General features: G+C 49.8%; 1 pseudogene; it reads right to left on the reverse strand.

Annotated features, from left to right (window-relative positions):
• Positions 1–266: 266 nt before the first annotated feature.
• The window catches only part of LOC102009053, a 29,380-nt pseudogene continuing 9,833 nt past the window's right edge, over positions 267–19,813 (reverse strand).

A 19,813-nucleotide genomic window follows, 5' to 3' on the forward strand; every position in this document is an offset into this window, starting at 1 on the left:
GCAGCAGGTGAAAAGACTTATGCGTGCAAAGGCCCTGTGGTAGGGGAGAGCTGATACATTAGAGAGACCCATGAAAGCTGGAGTGGCAGAACTGTGGTGAAGGCAACAGAGCTCAGGGACTCACCAAACACAGAATTATAGTTGTGAGTCTGTTGCAGCTTCTGGCAGTTTTAAGCAGGGCTTAGACAATCTTTGAGAAAAAAAAAAAAAAAAAACTTTGACTGCTTGAGTGGAGGAGAAGAGACCGAAGAGGAAGTAGTCTGTACCAGGTTGCTTATTACAGGGCATTTTGGCAGAATCTGTCATTTCAGATGCACACATACATTGTTAGCTGGAAGTCCCACTCACCTGTTTAATCCTGAATATCTGCGGAAGTCCTCAAAAATACAGAACAAGGCTGTTCATCACAGCGTTTCTCGGACAGGAAACCTCCCAGACCTGTCAGGAGGGAAATCATACATCTCTGTACCTGCAACAGTCTGATGCCCTGCAGCCTGACTCGGGGGAGAGGCAGTGCTGAACGCGCTGGGCTGCAGCACTCTCTGAGGTACAGTGTATGTATTTTGTTTTTAAAGAGCAGCTTGCTGTGCAGTGTGTGTTCGGTTACCATTTGCATAAAAATGGTTGCAGAGCTACACATGTGCGCACATGGAGACTATCCCAAAGGGTGCTGAGAACCTGGTAGACTTACAGTACCTCTGGGGAAGAGGATTAATTGCTGGCACACAGGGAAAGGCCCTTTGTTTTCACTTTATACCTTCTTCGCTACACTCTGAATTGCATGCACACCTTTGCACAGTGGTGATCCAAGCTGAAAGGGACTTCTCCCCTGGACCCCAGGAACAAAGTGCCTCCCTCGGAGTCCATGTGAACCTGTGGAGGGTATCAGGTCCCGGGCAAGGCCAGCTCCCCATCAACGCTGTCTTGTTCATCTGACCTCCATGGTCAGGGCTGAGCTGTAACCGCCCTGGTGTCTTTGGGATGCAGGCGCAGCCCCAGGCAAGGTAAATGTGCACAGGACAGGACAGATGTAGGGCTCAGTTAATGAAGGTCAGTGGGTCCCGATGCTGATGACCCCTTGTCCTGGCATCAGGAGAGCATGCAGCCCAGGAACAGGGTTGGAGCCTTCCCTGCCTAGAAGACAACACTCAGCTCCCTCCCATCCGCCACGCTGTACCCTAGAAAGCAAAGGCCTGTTGGATGCAGTGCGCACTGGCTGGGCTGCCACCACCTTCCCTGGCTACTGATTGCTGAAACCTGCAGGATTTCCGCAATGATCCTGCCTGGGAGGCGGAGCAGACCCCACTTCTCTGTACTCCAGGGCTGTAGTACATGCTGCTCTGTAGGTTGTTCCTCAGCGAGGAAACATTCGGGCAGCCTCAGAGGAGATGTCATAACACAAACTCCCCCAAGGCGCAGGAAAACCAGCAAGCACGAATCCCCAGATCTGAGCCTGTTGTGACCCTGGAAAGAGTACATCTTCCACCAACTCTCTGTACCTCTAAATCCCTAATGATAGTTCCCATCCAAAGCCAAATCTAGGAGGCACGGGGGAAGTGCATTAGCTACAACAGCACTTTGACAAGCACCGCGGCCAAAATTGCTAGCTAGCCCCCTTCTGCTCAATAGCGAACCTTGGTTTTACTTGCACGTGGTTTCCCAGGAACCTTTGCAGACAGGACCGGCCCTGGGGCTGAGCTTCCTCCAGGAGCAGCGTGGACAAGAAGGGGAAGAGCTGAGTCAACAAGAGCCCTTCGGCCCCACCCCGTGCCTCCCTGTTCTTTGTCAGAACAACAAGACAGGGCTCCTCCTCGGGGTGCTGGGAGGCCCCTGGGATGGTCACGGGAGGCAGCTCTCTGCGCCAGCCCTGGCTGCGAGCCAACAGCTTCTCATGACATCCGAAGGTAAAAAACACACTTCCTTGTTTTGCCTGCACCTTTCAGCTCCCAACGGCTATAGCCAAACGGAACTCCTGAGTGTTCAGATACATTTTCCATGACCCCCACCGGTGCACTGTAAGTTCTCAGCTAAGCTGGCGCTCACAAACGCCTGTGCATGTTCAAGCAGAGGACCTGAGCACGCATGGAGGAGCACGGAGTGAGGCTGGACAGGCCCCAGCACTGCCTTCTGCAGCAGTGAGAATGGGTATGGTCTATGGTCTTCTCCCCTGCAATAAGCAGTCGTTTTGTACCAAAACACAGTGGCAAAGGGGATGAGGCTGGGATCCAGCCTCATCACCCAAAGGCCCAAATTTTGGGTTTAGTGGCTTTGATATCCAACTGAAGCCCCCTACCCTGAGCAAGCTGCCTACCTCTGTGCCCTGGTTTCTCCTCAGTGAAACAACAGTGATTATTCTTACTCTACCAGAATGGGCTCAGAGACCAGAAAGGACCCTGTCCACTGCCCTGGCCCAGCTCCCCACCCGGCCCAAGACGCTCACTCTCCAAGAAACCTTCCCCAAGGAGTACGCATTGCCCTATTATTGTGAAGTGGTCTGCCATTTTCTGAAATATCAGCCAGACTTTTACTAACACCTTTGTTTGATAGTTGAGTTAAGGTGCACACACAAAAATAGATTGATTAGTATGTAAGAGATTACCAAGATTTAGGAGTATCATTGTCTTAGTTCCTTTTCTCATTGCTGAGACGAAATACCCAACACCCACAAGTTAAGGGAGGAAAGAGTTGCTTGGCTTACAGTATGTAGCGGTTTCAGTCTGTAGTCAGCTGGCTCCAAGGCAGAGAGGCACATGGCAGAGGGGCATCCCAAAGGAGAAACAGTTCATTGCAGGCAGTGGCAGCAAAAGCAACAAGGGACCTTAACAGCGTCTTACTGCCCCTTTTGTCTTATCCAGACTACTTAGGGTGGGTAGATCTCACACCCTTAATCTTAGTGCCCTTGGTGCAATGCTAATTGCACCATGAATCATACCCAGCATCACACATCTAGATCCAACCACCTCTGAAGAAGCCCAGCTATGAGTGCATGAGGCTTTGGAGGGCATGTAGACATGAGCCGTAACACTCATGCTGGGGTATGTGTTTAGAAACATGAAATAGGAATAAAACAAGATAAGTGTCCACTTGGCCACTGGTGGTCTCTGTCATCCCCAGCACTGTCACCAAGGTTCACTGCTCTTATGGGAACATGGTCAAGCTGCAGTTCTTGGTCCACAGTGGTCAGTCAGTAGGCAGGGAGAGGCCCTGTGACTAGGACAGGAAACATCTGTCACCTGCACTGTTCATGTCAGCTTCCCACATGCTCCATCACACTGCCCTATACCCCAGAGCATGAGCTGGGGGAACCTCAGTCAGCCTTCACCCTAAGAAAATGAGCCACAGTGCCCAGACAACCAACCATGGATATAAAGCATAAAACTGGCAGTTGGGAATATAGGGACCTGGGGGTTTTGTGACCACAGATCACTCAGCTCATCCCGATGGGTTTGTGGCTCCATCTGCTCCATCTCCCCCACACTGGGAGCACCTCAGGGGAAGGGGCAAAGAGGAGAGGTTGGCACTGGCAGAAAAGTCTCACTGTAAAAGAAAGGAGGAGTGGGCAGGGCTGGCCACCTACCATGTGAGGGTGGAAAGGTCACAGGAGCTCCAAGAAGAGCACACAGGGGCCGGTGCTCCAGGGACGGGCTCAGACCTCCGTGATGGGCTTTTCTTGTCATGAGCATGGCGTGTTTAAAAAGGAAGTCAATTCACATGGTCATCAAAGATATTTTCTAGTTCCATCATTAAAAGTGACCTAAAGAGTAGCACTTCCACGTGTCACCAAAACTTGCACACTCTTCTAGGTCTGGAACCTACGCCTGTGCAGCAAGACCATATGCACACACACACACCCATATACATCACAACACACGCACACACACACACACCCATAGGCATAGATACATGCACACACATAAGCATGCATACATATACACATTTGTGCATGCAAATACATACAGCACATGAAAATACACACATACACACACAGATACATATATACACATACGCACACACCCCTACTATATGTGCATGTAGACACATAGGGGCTCCCATGAAAAAAAATTTACAATAGGCTCAGGACAGGCTGGATATTCAAGGGCTTTGAGGGCAGTAGTGAAAGACCAAAGAACTCTCTTAAAGGAGCTCACTCTGACAAGCTGCGATGGTTATTGAAGTAATGCAGTGCAGTGATATGCAGTGAAAGTCAGTGGTGCACAAAAGCAAACGTTATTACAAAACATACAGACAGTAGTTGTAACTGAAAATGAAGTTAGATCTCACGGCGCATGTGTACTCTGTGACTGCTCAATGGTTAGAGGCCTATTCCCATAAACAAATGGGAGCCTGTTTCCTCCAGCTCATGCACAAGATTAGCTCATAAAACATGGCTGCTCTATGGGTAAGAAGGAAAACACGAACCTGAGGAACACAGTCCTGGAAGAAGTAGGTCCTGCTGCTCAATGGCCACCCTGATCACCACCTAAAAAGAGGGCGACCAGCAGCAAGAGCCTGGCAGATTCAGAGAAGCTGGCCATCCCCAGACAGTCCTGAGATGGTGAGCTGCCCATACCACAGGCCTGAGAAAAGAACCCGGACTTGGCCTGCTCAACAGATGCTAGCAAGATGTGTTTTCCGCGATGCTAGCAAAGCAGATCAATAGATCAAGATGCTTCAACTGGGAGACATCACCAGGGTTTGCAAAAAGTTAGTTTCCAGGGGCCCACATCTGCGCTTCTTTGTGCAGAAAAGACACTTAGCTTGATGCCTGAGCTGGGGTTCCAGGGAACAGCAGCCAGGGGCCCTGCCTGGAGAGAATTGTGCACCCCCAGCCCCTGTGTCCTCTGTCTTTATTCAGCCATACTGAGGCCTGGCCTTTTCTCCTGGGCTTGGTGGTGGTTACTGCAGCCCTAAGAAGGCTTGGACACCCTGAGAAGAGCTATGAATAACAGTAAGAAGTTAGAGTGGAGTAAGGAGGAAAGATGAAATCTAAGGCTTCAGCATGGGGCCAGTTTTAGAGTAAAGTGAGCTCTCCACATCCATGGGATCTAAAAGTCTATGGAAATAAAGGTTTCCTCTTGAAATAAAAACATTAGAGAAACAGCCCATGCGTAAGATTAGCTCCTAAAACATGGCTGCTCCATACCAAAGGTACAGAGCAGCTGTCTGTACCAAAGGTACACAGGCTTTTTTCTTGTCAGTCCTCACTAAACAACGCAATATTAGAGCTAGTGTAATGGTTGATACATTGTGGCAACTTGAAGAGTCTAGAAGCTTAACTAAGTAACTCAGCAGTTCTACATCCTGGGGGGTAGAGGACATGCCCTTCTTGCTCCAGGATGCTGCTCATGGTATCAGCTTGAGAAGTTTTGAAGTTTAACTAAGTGACTCAGCAGGGGGCCAGGATCCTCACTTTGTCAACATCCTGAGCCTGTGCAAGAGGAGGGCGGGGAGTAGGTGTGAGTGCTACACCCTCCCCAGGGCAGGTAGCCTGCACCCTATGTAAGGGAGAAAAAGAGGCTTGTTCTCCTCCTCCCTCATGCTCTTGTTGCTTTTGCTGTCTTCTGCCGCCTTGAAGTGTTTCTCCTGTGCCACACCACCGAGCCTTGGGGCCAGCTGATTATGGACTGAAACCTCTTTAAACTGAGCTAAATAAACTTTTCCCTCCTTAATTTGGGGCTTGAGGTATTTTGTCTCAGCAACCACAGAAAAGTAACCAAGAGCTATATACATAGCATAGACAGCTATATACATAGCATTTACATTGTATTGGGTATTATAAGCAATGTAGAGGTGATTTAAAGTATTTGGAAGGACTGTGTGTTCTATGCAAATACTACACCTTTTTTTTTTTTTTTTTTTTTTTGGTATCAGGAATTGAACTCAGGACCTTGTGCTTGCCAGGCAGGCGCTTGTGCCGCTGAGCTATATCCCTGGCCCACTACACCATTTTATATTAGGGACTTAAGCATCTGTGGATTTTGGTGCCCATGAGTGGTCCTGGAAACAATTCCCTATGGATACCAAGGAACAATTGTACTTGCTTATTTAACCAATATATTTTAGATGTGTTTTGTCTATTTCTTAAGGTACTCAAAGTGCTGAAGATGGTCTAATATTTTAGACTTTGATTTTAATTAAATGTTTACAAGTGGGATTGAGTAAGAATTTAAAATTGGTGTTTAACTGGAGAAACTGTCAGAGCTCAAGAGTTATGTATTCAAGTCGTGCACAGTGGCTCACGCCGGTAACCCCACTTACTCAGGAGGCTGAGACAGGAAGATCACGAGTTCAAAGGCAGCCAAATCCAAGGCTCAGTTGCCAAGGCAATAGAGCAAGGTGTTGACTCAAAATGAAAATTAATGACTAAAAAGGGCTGAAGTTGTCACTCAGTGATAAAGCCCTTGCATAGCTCTGTAGTCAATCCCCAGCACTGCCAAAAACTAAAGTGATCTATTCCATGTAGAAGCTGTGTCTTAGCACTTAGACAGGTTATTTCATGTTTAATAGATTCAGGAGGCTTAGAGTGTAGAGATGGTCACATGATCCAGCAGCACCTTGCCAGGCATCCAGGCATACTCACATCCACCAGTCAGAAGTAGACAGCGATGGAGATGCTTCAGGTTTGGTGGAATGCCCTCCTCTCTGATCTAGAGGCCAGAAAGAGCCAGAGGAAGATGGCATTCTGTTCCCGCCTTCCCCAAAAAGCACACTCACCCCACTTCCAGGCTAGACAGCCACCATCGCCCATGTCCTAGGAGCCCAGAGGTCCCAAAAGAGATGCGAGTGATGGAAGAAAGACAGAGGCGGATGCCACCCCAGCACATGCCTTGTGACTCTGCAGAGTGAGGCTGCAGGATGTGGGACATATCAGCCACCTCTGATTGGCCAGGACAGCCCAACGCCATCCCATAAGTCTGGACACCTAGGGTCCCTCTCCCTACCCCTGTGACTGATGAATGCAGACCCAGATCAGGAGCCCTCAGCCATGCACCATGGCCCCCGAGATCTTGACCCTTCCTGGGGTAAAGCCAGGGTGCAAGAAAGCTATTTCTGACATCATTATTCAGACGCCGCTCACCCCTCTCTCACCCACAGGAAGCCTGACCCGGAGTCACATTCCGAAGTACTAAGGGTTAGGACTTCAGCATATGCATTTTGAAGGATCACAGCTCAGTCCAAAATACCCTCTTTGTTCCAAAGGCTCTGTGGTGGCATCCATGCAATCTAAAACTAGCCACTTAAAGATGAGAAAATGCATTTGTAATATAGGAAGTGGGATTCACGTTAATAAGAAATCGTACAGAGTATTTTTTATTTATCAATGTATAGATGAAAGGCAGGAAAGACATAGACCGAAGTGTTACTAAAGGTAATTTCTGGCAAGTGAGATTCCCACTCACTTTTATTGTTTTTCTTCTGACTTGTCTCAATTATTTCCTTTGCAATAAGAAAAAAATCACCTATAAAAATACTCACTTTTCATAACTATAAAATTACTGCTGGACCAAAGCATGTACATTCTTATTGTGATTAGTCCATTTTGGGACTCTGAGCATTCTAGCAGACAAAAGAGTACTTTTGTTGGTGATTCAATGTCCAGAATCCAGAAATAATCCTCTACGCACGTGATAGCCAGTCATCTTATTCCTGTAAGGCTGGCAGGCGTCTTACTTTTCCCGGGGGAGGCTGTAGGAAGCACATCCTGTGGTGTAGAGGGGGAAACCCTCATGCGGGAACAGAAGCAATTTCCTGGAGCCAACACTTCTGCCTTTCTTGAGGGCCGCGGCTGTCCCGTCTCATCCCAGGCCACATGAATGTTGACCCTTGAATGCCAATAGCACAGACACCAGGTCTCAGGAGAACTGGGTCGGATCCAGGGGCACTGGGATGCCTAGAAGGGCATTTGCACACCCTCCACCACCACCCCCCCGGAGCCAAGTGTCCAAATGAGAGAGAGGGCACATGCCAAAACACCACACCTCTAACGAGCCTCGGTGGCATCCAATGGGCACAGCCCACCCAGCACAGACCACTCAAAGAGCTGGCAGCAGCTTCTGTCAGCCTCTGGGGCTGGGCTTCTAGTGGCATGCTGCATATCGGAGAAGTACCTTTCGAATCACCCGCACCCAGAGCCCACTTCCCCAGCAGCCGTTTACAGCGGACCAAGGGGCCCAGACATGCATGACCACCTTGCCCTCTGGTGCGGACTCTGTCCTTCCCATGCAGCCCTCTCAGGGAGTGCTCGGTAAGGTGAATTCTGGTGGCCTGGTGTGCGCTGCTGTGCGTGCTGCTGTTTCCACTGCCCCGATTTATGGCTGTCATCCAGCTCTCCCTGGACCCGTCCCCATGAGCTCCTCAGATCCCTCCTTCTGAGTCTAGGCTAGTTCAGATCCTGGGCTCAAGGCTCCATTGGTTCTGGGATACACCAGCCTGCCGTGGGCTGCTCCTGAGAGCCATGGTGCTTGGAGAGCTCACTGGGACCAGGGTGCTCCCATCCCCATGGAACCCCATCCCCACACCACCAGTGTCCCGACACTGCCCCTCTCTGCCCCCGTGATAGATAGGTCTTTCTCCTGCTAGGTCAATACGAGCCCACGGCAGCCACGTCCTGGGGGCTCAGGGCTACTCTCCTCTTGGGGAATTGCCATATTCTCCACTCCAATCCCTCCTCTCTGGTGTCTTCTGGAACTTCAGAATCCTACCCCCAGTCCTAGCAGGCAGGGCATGACTACCTTTCCAGGAGGCACTTTGACCTCTGCCTTCCAAGCCTGCACCAGTCCCAGAGGAGGAACCACAGCTCTGCACATGGCCCTGGTGTGCACGGCACAGGGCCAGAGCCAGCCTCTGCACCCGCTCCTCTGAGATATGGTGAGCGCTGTGCAGAGTGAGATGCTATCCATCCCGCTGACTGGAATGGCTCCTCCCTCTTCAAGTCCCCCCAAAGCTGCTGTGACAACCCTCTGCACAGTGCAGCCTCTGCCCAGGGCTGCAGGGTGAGACAAGAGGAAGAGAGCTGGGGTGGGGTAGAAGGAACTAGAAACCGCTTCCACTTCTGTAAGAGCTGCGTCAGGCACAAAAGCGTCATCTCAGAGGTGGCCAGAGAAGTGAAAGCTCATGAACTCATTCTGTGGATTTTATTTATAAAAATCATTACAATTTAATCTAAAGAACACTGAGGTATTTGTTGCCCCCAGTGAAATGTATCTGCGGAGCGCACAAAGGACCAGAGCATCCTTCACAGTGGTGGGGAGATGTGGGGAATGTCCCCCATGGAAGGCTGTGACAAAGAACCAATAGCATGCATTCGTCAAACTGCCACACTCCACGCAAGAGAAGAGCCCAGGACCCTTGAGCACAGGGAGGTACAGCTGGGGACGGGGGGGTCTACTTGGCCCTCTCACACCAAAAGCCTAATGTCCCGGTGTTATCCTAAACCTCCCTGTTGGGGTTGCACTATGGACCAGAGGCTTTGCTGGAACCCAGCCCTGGACGCTATTCCTCAACACGGTGTCATGGGCAAGGTTTGGAGACAAAGGCCCAGGTTTCAGTGTTGCCTCTGCCATTGCCCACCAAAACCCAGGACAAGTATCTCGGCCTCTGACACCTCTGTTTCCCGCTTGACAAAGTAGGAAGGTCACAGGGTTGACTTAGCAACAACACACAGGGGGGCACACAATGGGAGCCCAGGAGTAAGGGTGTGTGCAAGGAGGATACTATGGGGGCCATGTCTCTCGGGGCAGTGTCTCTTGGATGACCAGGGGTTATGGAAGATACCACATCTGTCTCCCTGGCTCCCAGCTCATAGGCCAGGTGCGGGAGGGAGGCCTCTGATCCCCACCCCAACATGTCCATTCTCAGGAGCACTTCTCACGCCCGCAGCCAGGGGGCGCCCCGTGCAGAGCCGCACACCCCCTGCGCTCCCACCAGCCTCTCTACCCGGCCAGCACAGGGCCAGCTGAGAAACGGATGCGCCTGGCTCCTGGGCCTTCTGAGAAGAGTCTGTGGGCGTGATGAGTTTACTTTACCAAGTATTCCCAAGTATCAGCCCACCTGGGAAAGAAGGAACCTTTGTGGCTGCGTGTGGACACATGTAAATACAAACACCGGGTGGCAGTGCAGCCAGAGCCCCACAGGAGCCCCGCATGCCTGGGCGGGGGCGGGGACGTGAGGGGGGGATGGGGCCGTCTTGAAACTTTCAAACTGACATCTTGCCTTCCTTGTGCAAGAAAGTTTGACAAACGTAACTTGGCTTCCCTGCATCACAGGCTTGTGAAATCTGCTCTGCGTGCAAGCACGTGTGTGTGTGATTTCCAGTGTGCATGGCATGCACTGTGCATACACACCATTTAATCCCTCCCACATGTGGCCCAATGGCCAGGCGCATGCCCAGGTAGGGCCTCGGGTTCACTCTGGGGGGCTTTGGAGACCTGAGAGTTCATGGCTCATAGGAAGAGGGGAGACAATGGAGGGGGAGTCTGCAAACTGGGGGACAAAACTTTTCCTGTGGCTGTCTCTGGACAAAAGTAGCTTGTAGAACTACAGAGACCTCCGATTTTCACAGCTGAGACCTACCAATCCTTGCCCTGACCTCAGCAACCTCCTCAGAACTCCACCACCGATGGCAGCAGGAGCACATGTGCAATTCACCTTTGTGTCAGCCGCACAGACATTACTCTGCAGAGGAGAACCTGTCCCTTACGTGGCCAGGGCAGGGGATGGAGAAAGCTGCTGTCCCAAAGCCCCTCACCCTCAGCCACCGAGGGGAGGCATCCACAAGAAGCTCTGGGTCACTGGGGACTCTCTAGGCCCCACCCTGCTTGGCTCCAGGGTGAGGCTCTGCCTGGCAACCCTCATTCCAGCACCACAAATCAAGAGCCAAGAAACACAAGACCCAAAGCCACATGAGCAGCCACAGATTGTGAAGGAGGCTGGCCAGGCCCAGGCAGGCCAGGATATTCCGCTAAAGCCAGGGGCCCGTGGGCTCCTGTTAACCCTGAACTTGCCCAGCTGTGGTGAAAGAGACAAAGGTATCGAGGCTTCCCCCAGGCTCTGGGGCCCAGCTCAGTACTGGGCCTGTGAGGAACTGCCCAGCAGCTGTTAGGAAGCGGAGCAGGCACCCGAGGGACCTGGCCAAGCCTGCCTGTGCAGCTGGACCGGACCGAGTGGAATGGGAACCCAGAGGCACTGTGTCAGATCTCACGTCCCACATCTGTCCCAGTCAGAGGGGACATCTCTGTTCCTCCCGTTCAATTATGGGGGTCTGTGACTTTTTCTAAACAATAGAATGGAGTGGAGATGAAGCAGCCTGACTTCCAAAATTGAGTCAAAAGGTGAATATGAGCACCCACTTGTGAAGCCCTGAGCGCCTAGACAAGAAGACGAGGAGCCACCAGACAAGGCGGCCATGCTGTGAGGAAGCCCAAGCCACACAAAGGTCATCACTGGAGGAGAAGGGACACCAGAGAAGACACCTTCAGATAGTTCTAGATGTTTGGTCCCCCTCAACCGTGGAGTCTTTGCCGTTGGGCCTCAGACATTACAAGGTAAAGACAAGTGTCCCTACTGTGCCCTTCAAATCCCAGATCCACAGGACCATACTGTGGGAAGACAGTGTTATCTACTATTAAGTTCTGGGGTGGTTTTTACCACACAGCAGTAACTGGAGCAGGTGGCCAAGAAAGAGGTTCAGAAAGCTGTGGCGATCAACACTCTGACTCTTTCCACTTCCACGCCTGCTGCTGGGACCCAAGAGGCCAAGGTGACAGGACAGCTGGCCCTTCCTCAGCAGGTAATGAGCTTGGCTCAGGGGCCCAAGTACTGTCTCTCAGGAGACAGCTTCACAACGCGCTGCCAAGGCTCCAGGCCCAGGGAAACAGCAGCCCCTCAGGCCTGAGAAAGGGGCTGGTGACCAGGGACTGGCCGCTCACACTGGCTGAGCTCCGGGGCTGGTCTGCCAGGCTGTGCTCCGTGTTTCTGGGCCTGACGGATGAAATGGGGCTCAGGAGTCATGGGCTGCTATAGCAACCAATGTGTCTGGAGCGCCAAGAGCAGACCACTGCGGTGGTGGGGTGGCGAACTCGGAGATGAAACACACCTTGTCTTTGTCATTTGTTTCTGATCCAGGCTGTTGCTAGGATCCTTCTGTCACTGGCCACTGTGACCCTTTGGGAGTAGAGAGATGGACAGAAGTTTCTAGGAAAGGAGTAAAGGTGGCAAGCGGGTGTCTGTGGCTGTGGAGATGGCTTTGGCAGGAGGCTGAGCAGCCTGACCAACACTCCCAGCTCCAGGGCCCAAATGACCAATAGCAGCCAGGGCCGTGGGCAGTGACCAGCTGCCTTCACCAGCCACCAGGCTATCTGCAGGCAGAAGTCCCACGAAGCTACAACACCGACTTTATTCTCCCTGCTGAGAAGGCCAGCTGGGGGACTAGAGAGCAGGCGAGGGGCCCAAAGTGTGAGTTTGGCTTTGCAGAATGTGGAGCCGGAAATAGACTTGACCTTCCACCATCCCTGTAGTGCACAGAATTCGCCAGCCCAAAATGTGTCGTCGCCAAGGGCAACCTGGCCACAGTGCTGACTACCCTGGGAAAAAGTTGTCGTTCACCCTGGGGGGGTGAGTGTTTGTTTTGTTTTGATCCTTTTTTAAAAAAAACCTGGACCAAATCAGCTTTTTAAAATGCTGCTCCAGATCACAGTGCCTCTTGCAGATGGTCTGGAGGGGCAGATCTGGCAGAGTCCAGTCAACGGCATTCAAAGGGAAACACTCACAGACTTCAAAATATCCATGCATGGCTCCTGCCTTCCTTTGCAGGTGCTGTGTTCTGTGTGTGCCTGAGAGCGAAGGCTCAGCTTCGTACGTGCCCCTCTTGTTCGAGTGGCAGCTTTCATGTGGGAATGAAGTCAAACGATTGGAGGTTTTGCCCTTGATCTGGTGCAGAGGTCATATTTGCTCTTCTAAGAAAAGTTAGGAAATTGAACACTAAGCAGGTTATTTGTCATGATTTCACCTTGTCGCATGAGTTCAATTCATTGTCACATAGATCAAAAAGCAGCACTAAGCCAGTTGAGTGTAACATGACTCCAGGCCCACTGGGGGAGACGAGATCATGATAGGACAAAAACCATTATTACAGAATTTGGGCTTCCTTTCATAGAAAGCAAATCTGTCTCTAGGAGGTGCCTTCCCTGCATGGGCTCGGGACGGCAGGCTCCTTCCATCCTTTTGCTCCTGAGCATTTCATTGGCACAAACCTGGAGCCCTGCTGAGCTGAGCAGGGATGACCATCTCCCAATCCCAAGTTCCCATCATGGTGCCCAGCATGGGCCATTAGCTCCCAGACCCTAATTCTAGCTTCAGGAGGCTGCCGTGCCCTCCTCATGCCCACCGTGCTGCCCTTCCACTGAGGCCCTCTATGGCCAAGTGATGACAAGGCAGCTCACCAGCCTCCACCTACAGGAGGACTGAGGCAGAGGAGAGAGACGAGAGCAGCCAAGTGCTGGGGTGCACTGCGGGGTGCTCTCCCTTTTTACTGGACCTGCCAAGAGCAAGACACAAGAGCGGGAAAATTTAAAATGGGTCGAGCCATTCCTAAAAGAAATTCTATCCATCAACGCCTGGGTGGCAGTGGCTCTCCTGTATGATGACTAGAAGTGAGAATTTCCCAGAGCATTCCCAACTGGGAGGTACTGGTGTCCAGGAGAGACCTGAGGTACTAGGGGTCCGCAGAGCTGGTGAAAGGCTCTGAGATCCACGGGTTGTCACCGGGACTGGACCCCACTTCGAGCTCCTGCTGGATGAGGTCAGGAGAACAGACCTCCGCCTCAAGTCTGTACCACCGACTGTCCCAGGAGCTGGGTGTAGGTAGCACCGAAAAGATGAGATGGCATAAACAATGAGATAGAGTGGTAGCCCAGAACCCAGGAATTAATAAATGATATGGGGAGAATGCCTCAAGGTGGCTGATGAACACACATTTGTCCTCCTGCTTCTCCCCTAAGTTCTAAAAAATACAGAGAAAGTGTTTAAGAAAATAAGTTAATTCCTGGCACTGCTAGGGAAAAGGGAGTTGTAACCGGCTACATTTTCCAAGATGGCTGTAAGAATATTTTCCACTGCATGTGCTCTTCTTACAAGAGACTCTGACACTTCCCAACCAGCACTGGGGGTCTCTGCTTCTCCTGAAACCTCAGTAGGTCTGCAACTGCAGAAGTGAAGCCACGTGGCTCACAAGTTGGCTCATAAAACCTGATTCCATTTCTGCCTGGACCTCTGACCATGCTTGTTCTATGCACCCAGACTTCATGCTTTAGAAAGCTCAAGACACACGAAGGAGATGCTGTACCTGACTCCCCAAATAAGTTGAGCTCTGTCCACCAACTCACTGCAATCCTGTGGAAACCTCTGAGCAAGAGTCGCCCAGCTGAACGTAGTCAAGTGCCAGCTCCATGAGACATCACAATAAAAAATGATTGTTACCACAGCCACTGTAATTTAGAATGATCTGCTGCTCGGCAATAGTCATAGCAGGGATGTTAAGTGGACCAGAGGTGTAATAAACTTGGGGTCAGATTGAAGAGGAAAACAAAGCCCTGAATTCTGGAAATAGTGGGAACACTTTGGGGTGTTTCTAGTTTATCCAGGACAGGCACAACGGACAGATAGAGCCCCAACTGACTGTTAGGGTGTCTGCATTCAGTGGGCCACTCAGTATTCTTCACCTGGCCACACATTCCTGCTTCTCACCCACAATAGCTGGAGGACATAGATAAACACTTACAAATGCACCAACAGGAAGTCCCAGAGTCTAAGATGGGCACTTCATGAAAACACTTTAAATAGTTGAGAAAAGTCCACTACAACATACAGATAACAACCCCAATCAAGAAAACACTCTTTAAAAGTAAGCTTTTGAAAGGCTTTAAAGAATTATAATGACTCTATTTAGAGGAAGATCAGCCTGCTATAAAAAAAGAACCAATTAAAGCTCTTCAAGATTAGACGTTTGATTGTCAAAATAGAGATGGACACCCTTGAAGAGCAAGTTAAAATTAAAATTAATAAAGCGGAATTCAGAATATCATAAAAAAGACAACAGCATGAGATTCATGAAGGAAATGTGAAGAGGTATGGAGGGTAGATGCAGGAGTTGAAAACCATCAAATACGAAGTCCCTAGGGAGAGTGAGTCAGAGTTAGAAAAACACTAAAAGAAACAGTAGAAGAAAAACTTATTGAAACCTGTTTCCAAAAGGCTCATGAAGATATTGAAAACTTGGATAGATCCATAGAAAAGTTCTGGGTAGAAATAAAAGATTAAACTATTTTTGGTGATACAGTGCTTTATTTAGAAAAAGATAAACACAACCGATTCTAAGATACTTTTTCTTTTAAACGGTACACAAGTTAGACATAAGGCAGTCCAGGATAGTAGATGTATTTATACACTGAATAGGAAATAAATATACATTAATTGGAAAACAACTATCCACTTATTCATTTTGCACTTCCACTGTTCATCTTCTGTTTCAGTTTTCTTTGCCTTTTGTAAATCCTTTTTTTCCTTGCTTTCAAATCAACTTTTGGCTCTGGTTTGACCCACTGTATTTCTACTGGTTTTTCCTTAGCTGGTATAACAAAAACATCTTCAGTAGGATCATGTGGAAGAACAGTCTTTGGCTCTTTCTTTCTCAGTCTCTGCACATCTTTTACTTGCTGTTTCTCTTTGTATTTTGCAGCTGTGATGGATCTTATGATCCGCCGATGCATGTTTGGTGACTGGTAGTGAGGATTTTCATATAAAGTTGGTCCTCCAAAACTTCCCTGAAAAATCTTTATCAGATTTAAGACAAAACGAGGTCCTATTTCTACAAGTTGAGCATCTTCATCTATGATCTGGAAGTTCCGAAACCATATCCTATTATCCAAAATGGTAAAAGTAAATACATGGTCCACAAATGGCTGGCTTTTGGGATGATACCGTGGGGTACTAAATATCTGAATTAAGAGTTCTTTTAACAAAGCATAATGTGACAATTCATCAAAAGCAGGATCAAAGGACAACAGTGGCCGAGAACCTTTTAAACAGTTTCCAGTCATCTTTAGTTCAGCTAGGGTATGAATATTTTGAACAAGGAATTTGGCAGAGGGCCCATGAGGTGAATTTGAAAGCCACATATAAAGATCTTGTTTTTTCTTAGCTTCAAAATAGATGCATTTATTGCAGTTTTTCATTTCACAGACCTCATTAATCACAAATAATTTATCTTTATGATCCATTTTAGTATCTGCTTTAGAATGAGGCATCAAGGTTCTCAGGTCCTGCATTAAATGTCTTGTTCTGAAATTTATTCCTCTGGAAGAAAAGATGAGAATCCGTTCCTTATTTTTCCACTTGCCCTTGCAAACAGAGCCTGGGATACGATCTCTCTCTGCTTCCTCCATCTCTTCTGCCACAGCCGATGATTTAGCTGGAGGCCCGGCATCTTTTTCGTTTCTTTTTGGCTTCTTTGCCCGAACCAGCAAGTTCCCACGCCGTTTCCTCTTGGTTGCCATCTTGCCTCGCCGATTAAACTATTTTTAATAAAGTATCCAGACCTGCTCATTTTTATAGGCACTTTCTACCTGACCTTTGGAAACAGACAGATAATTACCATATTTCAGAGCATACAACAATATATAAAATAAACCAGCATATTTTCTAAGAAGAACAGAAATTGACACTAAAACTGGAAGACTGCACAAAGTTGTAGATGAAAGATTTTAAGGTACAGTTGGCCCTCTGTGCCCATGGATCAAAAATATGGTTGGGAAATGCATATATATATATATTTAAATTCCCTAAACAGCCCAATATGACTACTTGCATAGCATTTACATTGAGATATTAAGGGGATGGGACTAAATTCATTTATGTTTCATTTATCCTTTATGCACATACCCTAAAGATAATTCTATATAATATTTTAAGTAATTCTGTGCATAAAATAAGAGTGATAGTGTAGAACTTCCAGTTGCAGCAGTGTTAGTGATCAAAAATTTCAGATTTGAGGCATTTCAGATTTTATATTTTCAGATTACAGGTGCTCAAACTCTGTATTACAGGACTGCTGTGAAGATCCAGTAAGAAAATGTGTGTAAATTGCCTGGCCTAAGGAAGTTTTCAATACAGTATTAGCTATTTCTTCTTGTTAGTCACACAAGTTCATGCAAATTCAATTCCAGATGTAAAATCCAGCAGCAAACTCTCCCCCATTGCGTCCATCTAGTCAAGAACCTTCCACAGAACCAAACCCCAAGAATGAGAGGAAGCATGTCTGCAGCTGAGGGCCTAGGGGGTTTGCAGCAGACTAAGAACTCACTCACGGGGCTGGCCAGTGACCCCTGGCATAGTCACCACGTGTGTGACAGTAACAGTGCTCGTGACATTCAAATGCCAGAGGCTGCAGGCACATTTCCAATCTAGAAGCTGCTTAGTGCACATTATTTACCTACTGCCTATTTTGCCAATAAAAATTCTGATGCTCAGAGTGGTTGGGTGACTGGCCTGGGATCACACAATGTGTGGCAGGCTCCAAGAGCGCAGACCTCTCTCCAAATGCCACTGGAAGAGAATCCACAAGAGAACAAGAACCCACACTCCCAGCTGGAGGCAAAGGGTCTCTCTCGGGATTCAATGAAGTGCTTCAACAGCCTAATTTGGCTGGAAGACCCTAGAAGGAAACTGGCCTCTTTCTTCTGGTTGTGCTGGTCCCTGGCTGGACACTCAACGTTTCTAAGTATGGCATGGGACACTTCAGGCTGTCTGCAGATGGGCCCTGGCATGGCTTCTCTTGCTGGGCAGAGCGGGCAGCTTGGCAGCTGGGGAGCTGGAAGCCTGCTTAGCCACTTAGCTACTGCTAGGAGAGTTGAGATGCCACTGTCCCCTCAGACTAAACGGTCACACTTCTCAGGAGGATAGCCAGAGTACTTGCCTCCAGTGAGGATGACACAGGCTCCTAGAATGTTGGTGGCTGTCACAGCTGCTCCTTACCATCGGAAGCCATCCGTCATGGGCACTGTGGCTCCTGGCTTGGCCAGGTCCCACAAACAAGGCTGGCTCTAGATCCCTGCTCCACAGTGACAGCTGGGGGCCTCAGTGCCAGGGGAAACAGGACAGATGTAAACCCTCTGGTCCTCAGGCATGAGGCCAGGGACAAGCATGAGCTGAAGGCAGGACAGGAGCTCATTCATTCTGGGCCAGCTCTGAGACATGGGGGCTGCAGGTTCTGCCAAGGGGCCAGGGCAAAAGGGAGGACAGGAAGGGCTCTGCGTGTCTCCTCCTACCCAGCCTGCCCAGAACGGACCTGCTCAGGGCAGCACAGTCTTGTGGTGGAGAGGCCCAGAGCCTAGCACATGAAGCATTGCAGAAATTTCCTCTGTAGGGCAGCACAAGCAGTGCCCCATTCCAGACGGAGACCCCAGAGGGCCCCACTGAGGCTCTATAGCTCCAGGGGATTTAGGGATGAGGACTGGAACTCAGGGAGAAGTTATGGTGTGAGTCCCACCTCTACATCGCAAAGAGGAGAGTAGGGAATGCATTCCTTTGGGCCTCCAATCACATGACCAAGGCTCAAAAGGAGCCCACAGAATCCTGCTGTGTTTCTCTTGGACTGTTGGACGAATGACCCCAAAACCTAGGAAATCTAAGAACATATACTGGGCCCGCACCCTACTCTGACTGCAGGGCAGACACCAGGGCAGACTGTATCTCTAAGGTCAGATCAAAAGTCACATGGTGGGGTCCACACATGCTGGGCAGCTAGTGAGAAGCCAGAGGTGCCAGCCCATAGGAAAATGAGCTCACCTGGGTCGGGGGCACTCAGCCCAGCTGCCCTGGAGAGAATGGCATGAGGCACCCACAGGGCAACTCAGTGCCCAGAAAGAAGATTGCCCATGCCCGGTCATAAGGACAATAGTGATTAAGTAACAGCTTCCCAGATGTCTTCCCTTCTGCTCCCAGTTAGGATGGGGTCAGAACTGGATGACAGGAGGAGGAGGAGGAAAAAGAGAAGATGCCATCTCCCCTTCCCACCCCAGGGCTCCTGCAGGCACCACTGAAAGCAGCCGTGGGGAAGCAAGCGTGGGCATCCCAGATGCCGCAGGGGGAACACACACACACACCGGGCAGCCACACATGCCCTGGGGCAGGAGACACTGAGGGCTTGGCTAGCATGGGTGGCTTTGCGGAGGGCCGTGCTCCACACTGGGTACCCGCCGGAAGCAGGGAGAGTGCTGTGAACAGATGTCCCCACCTTACCTGCAGGGAGGACCTCCCAGGGAGAGGTAAGGTTGCCACCTTGCTCATTTTACCTAAGAGGGGATGTTTGCTGCTGTCTGGTGCCGGGCCCTGGATTTTGTCAGTGATGATACAGTTCTAAGAAGCCTTATCCTGTACTCATCATAGTTGAGGGGGATCTAGCCTGGCACTGGTTCTCTGCGAGGTTGTTGGTATCCGCAGGACACCAGGCGGAGGGCAGTGCCAGGCAGCTCCAACAGTACCAGGCCCAGCTCCAGGGCCAGGGGCTGCTTTCTTCCTTCTCAGTGACGACAGCAAACTTTAGCGTGGCCTGGAAGGCCCTGTCTGGTCTTTCTTCTTGCCTGTCCAGACGCACGGCCCTGCTAAATAAAATGCATAGGAGGCCATTGCTTTGAACCATCCTCCTGGACTGGACTCCAGTGGACTAGACCAAACCAGAATGGAGTCATTCATACTGAGTACCACGTAGCCAAACTGAACTCCAAACCAGGCCGATTTCCAAACAAAACCAGCAGATTGG

The sequence above is a fragment of the Chinchilla lanigera genome, unplaced genomic scaffold (genome assembly GCF_000276665.1).
Source record: "Chinchilla lanigera isolate Chin_1 unplaced genomic scaffold, ChiLan1.0 scaffold00015, whole genome shotgun sequence".
NCBI lineage: Eukaryota > Metazoa > Chordata > Mammalia > Rodentia > Chinchillidae > Chinchilla > Chinchilla lanigera.